Below are 9,903 nucleotides of genomic sequence, written 5' to 3' on the forward strand. Positions count from 1 at the left end.
AAAACAGAGGAAGACAGGCACAGATGTTAGCTCACGGCCAATCTTCCTCAGCAAAAAAAAAAGAAAAGAAAAGAAAGAAAGAAAGAACACTGAGATACACCCACACAATGGGTAAAATCAAAAAGTGACGTCGTCATTTCTTGGTGAAGATGTGGAGCAACAGGAACTCTCAAATGTTGCTGGCAGATTTATAAACAGTGCAATCACTTTGGAATAATTTTTGGCAGTTTCCTACAAAGTTAAGTATACATCTACTCTTCAGCACAGCAGTTCAACTCCTATGTATTTATCCTGGAGAAATGAAAATCTATGACTGTAACAAAAGGAGTTGTAGAAGAATGTTCATAACAACATTGTTCACAATTGCCAAGCAATGGAAACAATCTAAATGTCCAACAGGAGAATGGATAAACAAAGTATGGCGTATTTGTACAAAGGAATACTACATGGCAATAAGAATGAACTACTGATATGTAGAATACATGGATGAATCTCATAGGCAAAATGCTGAGCAAAAGTAACAAAATGCAGATAATAATAAATATTATATTTTTAAAAAGATATTCAACATCATATGTCATTAAAGAATTGCAAATTAAAATAAGATATATACCCATTAGAATGGCCGAAATCCAAAACATTAACGATACCAAATGCTGGCATGGATGTGGAACGAGAGGAATCTCACTCATTGTTAGTGAGAATGCAAAATGGTGCAGCCACTCTGGAAGTCGGTTTGGCAATTTCTTACAAAACTAAACATATTTTTACCATATGCTCCAGCAATTATGCTTCTTGACATCTACCCAAAGGAGTTGAAAACTTATGTCCACACAGAAACTCGCACATGGGTGTTTATGCAGCTTTAATGATAACTGCCAAAACTTGAAAGCAAGCAAGACGTCTTTCAGTAGGTAATTGGATAAACTGTGGTACATCCCAAAAATGGAATATTACTCAGCGTTATAAAGAAATGAGCTATCAAGCCATGAAAAGACATAGAGGAAAGAGAAATGTGTATTATTAAGCGAAAGAAGCCAATCTGAAAAGGCTACATACCAGTATGATTCCAACCATATGACATTCTGGAAAAGGCAAAACTATGGAGACAGTAAAAAGCTTAGTGGTTGCCAGGGGCTAGAGGAGAGGGAAGGATGAACAAGGGGAGCCCGGAGGATTTCCAGGGCAGTGAAACTGTTCTGTATGATACTACAGTAGTGGGTACATGTCATTATACACTTACCAAAATCCACAGACTCCACAACACCAAGAATGACTGCTAATGTAAACAATGGACTCTGGGTGATAATGACGTGTCCACTAGGTTCATCGATTGTAACAAATGCAGCACTCCCACGCAGTGTTGATAGCAGGGGAGGCTGCGCCTGGGTGGCGCAGGGACATATGGGAACTCTACTTTCTGCTCACTTTTGCTGTGAACCTAAAACTGCTCTAAAAAAAGTAAATAATTGAATAAGGTGGTTTCTGATGATAAAACTGGGCATCAATCTAGTAGATATTGATTGGATAGAGTAGAAAAGAAAAGGTAGAGTCCAGGAAATATTATGATTCAAGAAAAGAGAGTATTAATTTACCAGATATTGGGATGAATGAGAAAATAGGCCTACGGTGTCTATAAACACAGAGATTAAGATCTTGAAAAACTAGCAGAAACTTTGTGGGACTATACTCATAAACGAAATGTCAACATAAATTGGCACAATTTATATCCTTGGGACAGAAAGGAGAGGAAAGTTAAAATTGGTATAATTATACATAAAAGCATTTACAATTCTACTGAGGTATATTTTAACACTAAATTGATGAAACGTCTAAAAGAAAAATATTTTATTTTTGGGAAGTTTTTAAAGTATTGTAAACTGAATGAAATATGCTGCTGCTACTCCAAGAATCAGTTTCCATTCCAGATAAGTTTTAGAGGACTACAATTCCCAGCAGCCTTTGGGTCTTTGTAGTTTCAAATTCCTTTGTAAGAACTGTAGTCTGGTTATTTTAAATATCAGACAATACTACAAATCAGCCATTATATTTTCAGTTTAATGTGGCTTTGACCAACAAAAATAAATGAATTAACCCCTGAACATTAATCAATACTGTTAATGTTTATTGGTTATTTGAAATACCATAATGAAATTAAATGATACTACCAGTTTGACACACACTTTTTAGATCAGTTTTGCTCATCTGTATTTACTTTTGTTGCTTATGTGTATTTACTTCTCCATATGTTAGTAAATTAATATATATACATATAGATATATACTCATTTTCCTCTTAGAATTTGCTGATCAAAGTGTATAAAATTCATTTTCTTTTGATTGTTAATATATTTGTTCCAAAGTTTGCTAATGCTGTTACTTCTTTTGGCAATGTGTTAATTACTGACAAAAATAAAGTTGCGTTTATATATTCATTATATCAGCCAAACACTTGGAAGATTTTGCTTATCTCTTAAGACAAACAAAAGCATGGATTAAAGCACCACTTTAACACTAAAGACGGTAGTTGACAATCATAAAACATTACCCTGCTTCTTGTCTTTTTACATTTGCTACTTTGCACTAAATTCTAAATTTTAATAACATATTTCTCTCCTCTCTCTTTGTCTCTCTCTCTCGAATGCCAACAAAATTTTTCCCCCAATATCTGAGCCACTAAAAATGATAGCTTACTCTCCAGAGTCCTCATGCTAAGGAGCCACTGGCCAGCAGACAGGCAGCATGTGTGCCTACAGGAATATGATTCAAACTAAGAAATAGAAAAGTCTTACTGCAGGGATTTTCGCATCACGAAACGACACCTTCAGAGATCTTTGAGAGCTCTTGGTACAATTATTCGGCCTGTCGTCACAGTCTTAGTTGCCGAAATACTGCCACCTTCAGGAAGAAATGTGAATCTTCAATTGCATTTTCAGCCGGGTCCTTTAAATCCAAACTCCATACTTCCCTTTCTTAAAAAACATAGCTGTGAAGAATCTTGCTAAGTTATTTTTCCTGTATATCTAAATATTAGTCATCTATTTCTGTATACTTTTTACCTCATTAGTCTTTTTTCCAAACAACTACACATTACAGTGAAAAGCTACCCAGAAATAATAAATGGAAGAGAATTCACTATTATCAAATAAAAACTCTCTCGATAAGACCAGGGGTTTTCAGCTATTAAATAATAAAGCATGAAAAACAAGCTCCAAAATATTTCCTGTGCTCACATAATAAAATATATACAGAAAATCTAGGTACATGGTTTGAAAAAATAATTCCAAAAACAATTTATACATTTTACAACAAAAATATTTCTTTAAATGTATTATATTGAGGCTTCTAAAATAGAAGCTTTTTCTCCTTCACATTTTAGTTTCTCTTTCATTTATGGGTTAACATAAAAATTAAAAGCAGCTTGCTTGTGTCAACCTTCTCGTGTTTAAAGTGAATATTCTTCAGTTTCGATCTCTTTCTCGCTCTCTCCTCCTCGCTCTCCAGTCTCTCCCCCTCTTTTTTCTTTTACAAGTTCAGCTCTCTTTTTCATAATCTCCTCTTGATCTAATTTTATTACTTTTCCTTTTGCTTCTTCCTTCCCCTTTCTTCTTTCCCATCTTCCTCCTCTCACTGGTTTACTTTTCCTGCATTTAGAAATCCACTGTAAGCTGCCAATTTCTTTTACATCTTATAGGCAATGTATACAATACCCTCTTTCTGCCTTCTCTTAATTCAAAATTCATTCTCTATTATCAGACAATACCAAGTACTTCTCAAAAACATAGGTTTTTTTAAAAAAAAGTAGAATTACTGTGAAATATCACAAATATTCTACAAAACACTAATTACATAGTACAACTGGAAAGAACACATACACAAAACTCTTATTTTTATCCTCTAAAGTAATTTGAGAGTTACAAGATGTCAGTTCCCCCTAGATTAATTTACAAATTGTATAAATTAGAATCTCAATGTGAAAAGAAGAACAGATGAACGGAGCAGAAACACGCCGTAGTGACTGTGGGATAGAAAAGAATTTAGCCTGTGTTAAAGGTATCATTTTTCAAAAGTGGGGAAGATTGATTATTTAATAAATGATGAACAATTGGTTAATTATTTGAAAAAAACAAGGAAACTAGATCTTCTACCTCATAAAGACACCAAAATAAATCCCAAACGGAGTGAACTATTTTTTAAATAAAGGTCTATTTAAAATACAAGTGAATATATTATTGGATTCTAATTGGATTAACATAAAAATTAAAAGCATCTCTGTTTAAAACATCATAAATATAATTAGAAGGCAAATGGTAAACTTGGAAAAATAATTTTCAACATTAATGGCAGGTAAAAGTTTAACATCCTTATATCTGAAGATATATTACAAATAATAAGAAAAGATAAATACCTATACAGCAAAAAATGAGCAAAGGTCATGAATAGACAATTCAAAAGAAATATTTTTGCTCAATATATATTTTCTAATGTTCAATCTCATTAGTAATCAAAAATGCAGATTAAAATAGCACGTTTTGGCCTCTAAAATCAATGGATACTTTAAAAATTATAATGCCCGTTTTCAGAAAGGGTGTTGCAAAAATGGCACTCTCACATACAACTTTTTTGGATGACAGTTTGACAGTATATGTCCGAAGTCTTCATGCTCTTACCCTTTGACCCAGCAATTCCTGAGGACACAGTCCTGCATGTCCAAGAGAAACAATCAAGATGTAAAGAAATTTATATACAAGAATAATCACAGTGGGGATTGGTAATAAATAATGGTACATACACATAATGGAATATTATTCAGTTATTTATTCAGTTTAGAAACGAATTACATTGGAAAATACTCAATTATTTATGAAGTGATTAAAGAGAATTATTAAACTATATTACAGAATAATCATAATGTACACATATACACAGAGAGAAGAAACTAACAACAAGTTGCTAATTGATTTTTTTTCTGAGTGGTAAGACCACGGTTAATTTCTTTTCTTTTTTTTTAAATACTCTTTTAGGGGCCAGCCCTGTGGCCCAGTGTTAAAGTTCTGTGCACTCCACTTGGGTGGCCCGGGTTCACAGGTTCGGATCCACTCATCAGCCATGCTGTGGAAGCGTCCCACATACAAACAGAGGAAGTTTGGCATAGATGTTAGCTCAGGGCTAACTTTCCTCAAGCAAAAGAAAAGTGGAAGATTGGAAATGGATGTTAGCTCACGGTGAAACTTCTTCACCAAAAATAAATAAATAAATAGAATAAAATAACTTTTTTACATTTTCAAATTTTCTACAATATCACATTTTAACCCAGAAAAGAGTTGTTTTTAAACCATTAAAACCCATTATTTCAATTCCATTTTTAAATCAAGTATACTAACGGAAAAGCAGAGATATCATACGTAACCTACATTTGTAGAAATCTTTCCTCTGTCAAAGCCCATAGAAGGTAGAACACCTCCCCTAATGTAAACTGCGGATTTGGGATAGAAAGATGTGTCAAAGGAGGTTCATCTATTGCAAGAAATGTACCACTCTGGTGAAGGATGTTGACAGCCATGGGGAGGCTTGGGGAGGGGGTAGGAGATATATGGGAACTCACCGCACTTTCTGCTCCATTTTGCTACGAACCTAAAACTGCTCTAAAAAATAAAGTGGAAAAAAAAAAAAAAAGATTCCCAGAATGCAAATTGGACGCAGAGGAGATCCGGCAATACATAACACAGCAACTTAAAAACAACACTGATTTCGTGTGGAAGCCTTTGAAGTATACGGATCAGGTACATAATAAAGTTTTGGCTATCAATTGCTGTCATCAAATCTATATCTCACATAATAAGTATGAAATTAAGACACAATACTTCCATTTGCCTTCTTATCCCTATGGATGGAAAGAAAGTGATCTGTAACAGCTCCATACAAAGGAATATAAAAGATTCATCTGTAATTTTTAATTTGGAGAGACACAGCAAAAAAAACAAAAGATAAAAGGAAATGGGTAAATTTTAATAATATATTTTATTTAACCCAATATATCCAAATATTATCATTTCAATATGTAACCAACATTAAAAAAATCATTGAAGTGTTTTATCCTTTTTATCGTATTAAAGTCACTGAAATCTGATGTGAATTTTACAGTTGCACCACATCTCAATTTAGTTGCTAAATTTTCATTGGAAATACTTGATCGGGATTTAAATTTCATAAAACTTACTGTTGAAAAAGTAGGTTAACCTGCCCAAGTTTTCCCAAACATAATTAAATTTTCCTATATCTGAATTAAGAATCTGTTTTCAAATTTAAATTTAAGTGAATTAAAAAGACATAAAACTACAAATCAGGTTCCTCAGTTGCACGAGCCCCATTTCCCGTGTGGCTGGAGGACACCCCATCACTCCTCTCTCCCCTGGGCGGGATTACTAGTGAAACGTTGACACTAGATAGGCTACTTTATGGGGAACAGGCCTGAACACACCGGCTTCTGAAAAAGTTCACGTCTAACTCTTCATCACGTCAAAAGAATGTAAATTGTAAGTCCTTACCTACTTTCTCGGCCTCTCTTTAATATCGCTGAATCACATGTATGATGAGTTATTCTCGGCAAATTTATCTACAGAACGAGAAGTAATAGCCCACACTGAAAACGAGGCCTTGCTCTCAGCAATAAATTGGCTGCACGATTTCTCTTTCCCTCTCTGGATTTAGAGATGATTCTGCCACTATACGATTTCTAATAGTAAAGATTGAGGATGTGAAGAATGCAAAATACAGGCATTTTCCTACTTATAGTAGATGGATTTGTGACCGCCGGGGCAACAGAACCTCCTCACATATTTAAGAGCCTTGCATCACTCAAAGGACTGGAACGGATGAACTGTCCAAAGCTCAGCTGTGCTTTTCAGCTTGTCCATACAAACTGGAAAAGCCCTCTCCTGTTAGAAACCATGCCTGGTGGTGCTGGTGACTGCAGTATTTTAAATGCATCACAAACTGGACGCAAATTCTTGCAGAGCGGTTATGTGAAGTCGTGTCCTGAGTACTGGCAATGGATCAGCTAAAACAGAACATGCACACGAACATGGCTGCCAATGATGTCAACTGTTTGGAAAAATTATCATGACAAAAAAATCATGACAAATGTTCCTGTCCTTCCTCCGAATGAAGGTATTCCCCCAAAACCATCGACGTCATCTAGCAATATAAGTAAAATGCAAAACCAACTAGGATGTGATAACCTAAGAGTGTACATGAAACACTCGTTCCAATGCGCCAATGAAACATCAATAAACTTTAATTGTACTGAGTGCCAGGCACTCCAACAGCCGTCAGGATACAACTACATCAACGACACAGCTCCTCATCAGGGCGGTTAGATTCACAGACAGCAGAAGGTAACTGACAGCTGTGAAAATTAATAAACAGAAACCTCATTTAAAATGGAGTGAGGAGGCCAGAGGAGAGAACTCTCAGCCACTGCCACTCAAGGCACATTACAGACCCCAAGAGGAAGAGAGAGACATTGCACCTCTAACAGGAAGCCTACGACTTCCTACCCGTGCAGAAGCAAGGAAGAAATCTCTTCTTGCCCTGCAGCAGCTCAGCCAATGGGAGATGGCCTAACCCGGCCAATGAAAAGCCATTATGCTGCCAACTCCCGTCCACGCCAGTGGATTCTTTGTTTATAAAGGCCCCTCTCAACTTTATAGAAAAACATTTCTCTCTTTTGTTTCTCCAGACTTGCTTGTGGTTTGCCACAGACCTCATATCCCGAATTGTAATTCTTTCCTGTTCCCAAATAAACTCATTTTGCTGGTAAAATAACTGCTGTTTGTTTTAGGTCAACACAGCTTAAGGCAATGTGCAGTTAAGTCGAGAGTTGAATGATTCAAATAGGTGTTCCAGGACAAGGGCAGTGGCTCTCAAAGTGAGGTCCCCAGACCCCTGGAGGTCCCCAAGTCCCTTTCAGGGGTTCTGTGAGGTTACAATTCTTTTCGTGATAATTTTAAGATGTTATTTACCTTTTTCACTGTTGATGTTTTCACTGATCGTGGGTAAAACTGTGGTTGCATCTACACAACGCAGGGCAGCAACATCGAGCTGTGGGAGCAGTGGCTGAGTTCATCACCACACATGGGCAGTAAAAAAAAAAAAAGTCAGTTTCACTTGAGAATGTCTTTGATAAAGCAACGAACATCATTCACTAAATCCTGACCCACTAGGGCATGTCTTTTTATTATTTTGTGGGACGAACTGGAGGAGAATAGAAAGTGCTTCTGCGGAAGTACAACGGTTGTCTTGAGGAAAAGCACGGGCGCAGCTGAGCTTCAAGTTGAACTCGCCACTTTGTCAGACAGGAGCATTTTTATTTGAAGGAACAACTGACAGACAAACTATGGTTATTCAGACTTGAGTATTTGGCAGATATTTTTTCAGAAATAAACAAAGCGAGCCTGTCATGTCAAGGAAAGCAACCAACAGTATTTCTCCTCAATGATAAAGTTTGAACTTTTGAGCAAAAATCAGAATTTTGGAAAACTTGTATCCTAATATGTAAAATTTTGTCTGATGAAATCAATGATAAAATTAAAGAACTTGATATTTTTGATAATGCATGATGAAATGAGGCGACGTCGGAAGATCTGCATGATTCGGTGAACCAAGAGTTTCCTCGTGACCAGTGCCTGCCGTTACAAATCACGCATGGGACCAAGGCCCAGGCAATAGACCGACGGGTTTTAACACAAGAGAGTATGAGAAGTGTACTCAAATGGATTTAAATCCACATTGCGACTTTGTAAAAATTACCACTCGAAGAATTTTGGAGTACTATCAAAGAACATCCACAATTATCTGAAAAAAACTATTAAAATACTCCTCCATTTTCCAACTATGTATCTCTTTGAGCCCAGATTTTCTTCATGTGCTTCAAACTACATACCACATCCCAATGATGAGACGCAGAAGCAAACTTGGAAATTCAGTTGCTTACAACCAGCTAGATATTAAATCCAGCTAGATATTAAAGAGATTTATAAAATGTAAAACATTTTCCTCAATTTTTTTTTTTTGTTTTGGAAAACATCATCACTTTTCATTAAAAACATGTCATTTATGCTAATATGTAATGGGCTTATCTTTATGATAAATTAAGTAACAAATGAATATTTTAAACATCTTTCCAATTTTAATTTCTCAGATGATGAGTAGCAATAGGTGCAATCCACATAAATCTACGTAACAAAAGTTTGTGGGGTCCTGAGACCAAAATATTTGAGAATTGCCGGACTAGAGAAAAGGGAAGCAATGAGGAGGAGACAGCAAACCTTCTGTGGGACCACGTATAGCATAATATCCAAACGTACCCCTTCCCAGCAATCCTTTAAGGCCCCAGATCAATGGTGTTGATTATTTAAATATAACCAGTTGACACCAGTGCTCTTCACATGACAATGTATGTACGTGAAATGCAATATAAAATCCCCAAATGCAGCAAAACTCCTTTATAATCAGAGATCTACTACTAAGTGCCAGAACTGAAAACTAACACATAGAACAACTGTATTATATGAGATTTTACCACGTATCACTGGTTCCTTTTCATGTCCAAAGCCTCCTTTTTAATATTTATTATCACTTACAACCCTCCATGGACCGTATGTAGTTAAAGATATTGTCTAGCAAACAAACTATATTTATTAAGTAGCAAACAGCGAATTCATTTTACTGTTTTAGATTGACCACACAGGTTTGTAGCCATGTAATGGTAGGCAGAGCAAAAACAATGGAATTTTAGTTACTCTATGTGCAGTAATCATGCAATTCCTGTTTAGATTTTTGAAATTTTAAAACAGCTCGTGGACTCCTCCCTACCCCTTTGTTACCTCCCTAAATCATCTGG

This window comes from Equus quagga, chromosome 4, assembly GCF_021613505.1.
Source record: "Equus quagga isolate Etosha38 chromosome 4, UCLA_HA_Equagga_1.0, whole genome shotgun sequence".
Classification (NCBI taxonomy): domain Eukaryota; kingdom Metazoa; phylum Chordata; class Mammalia; order Perissodactyla; family Equidae; genus Equus; species Equus quagga.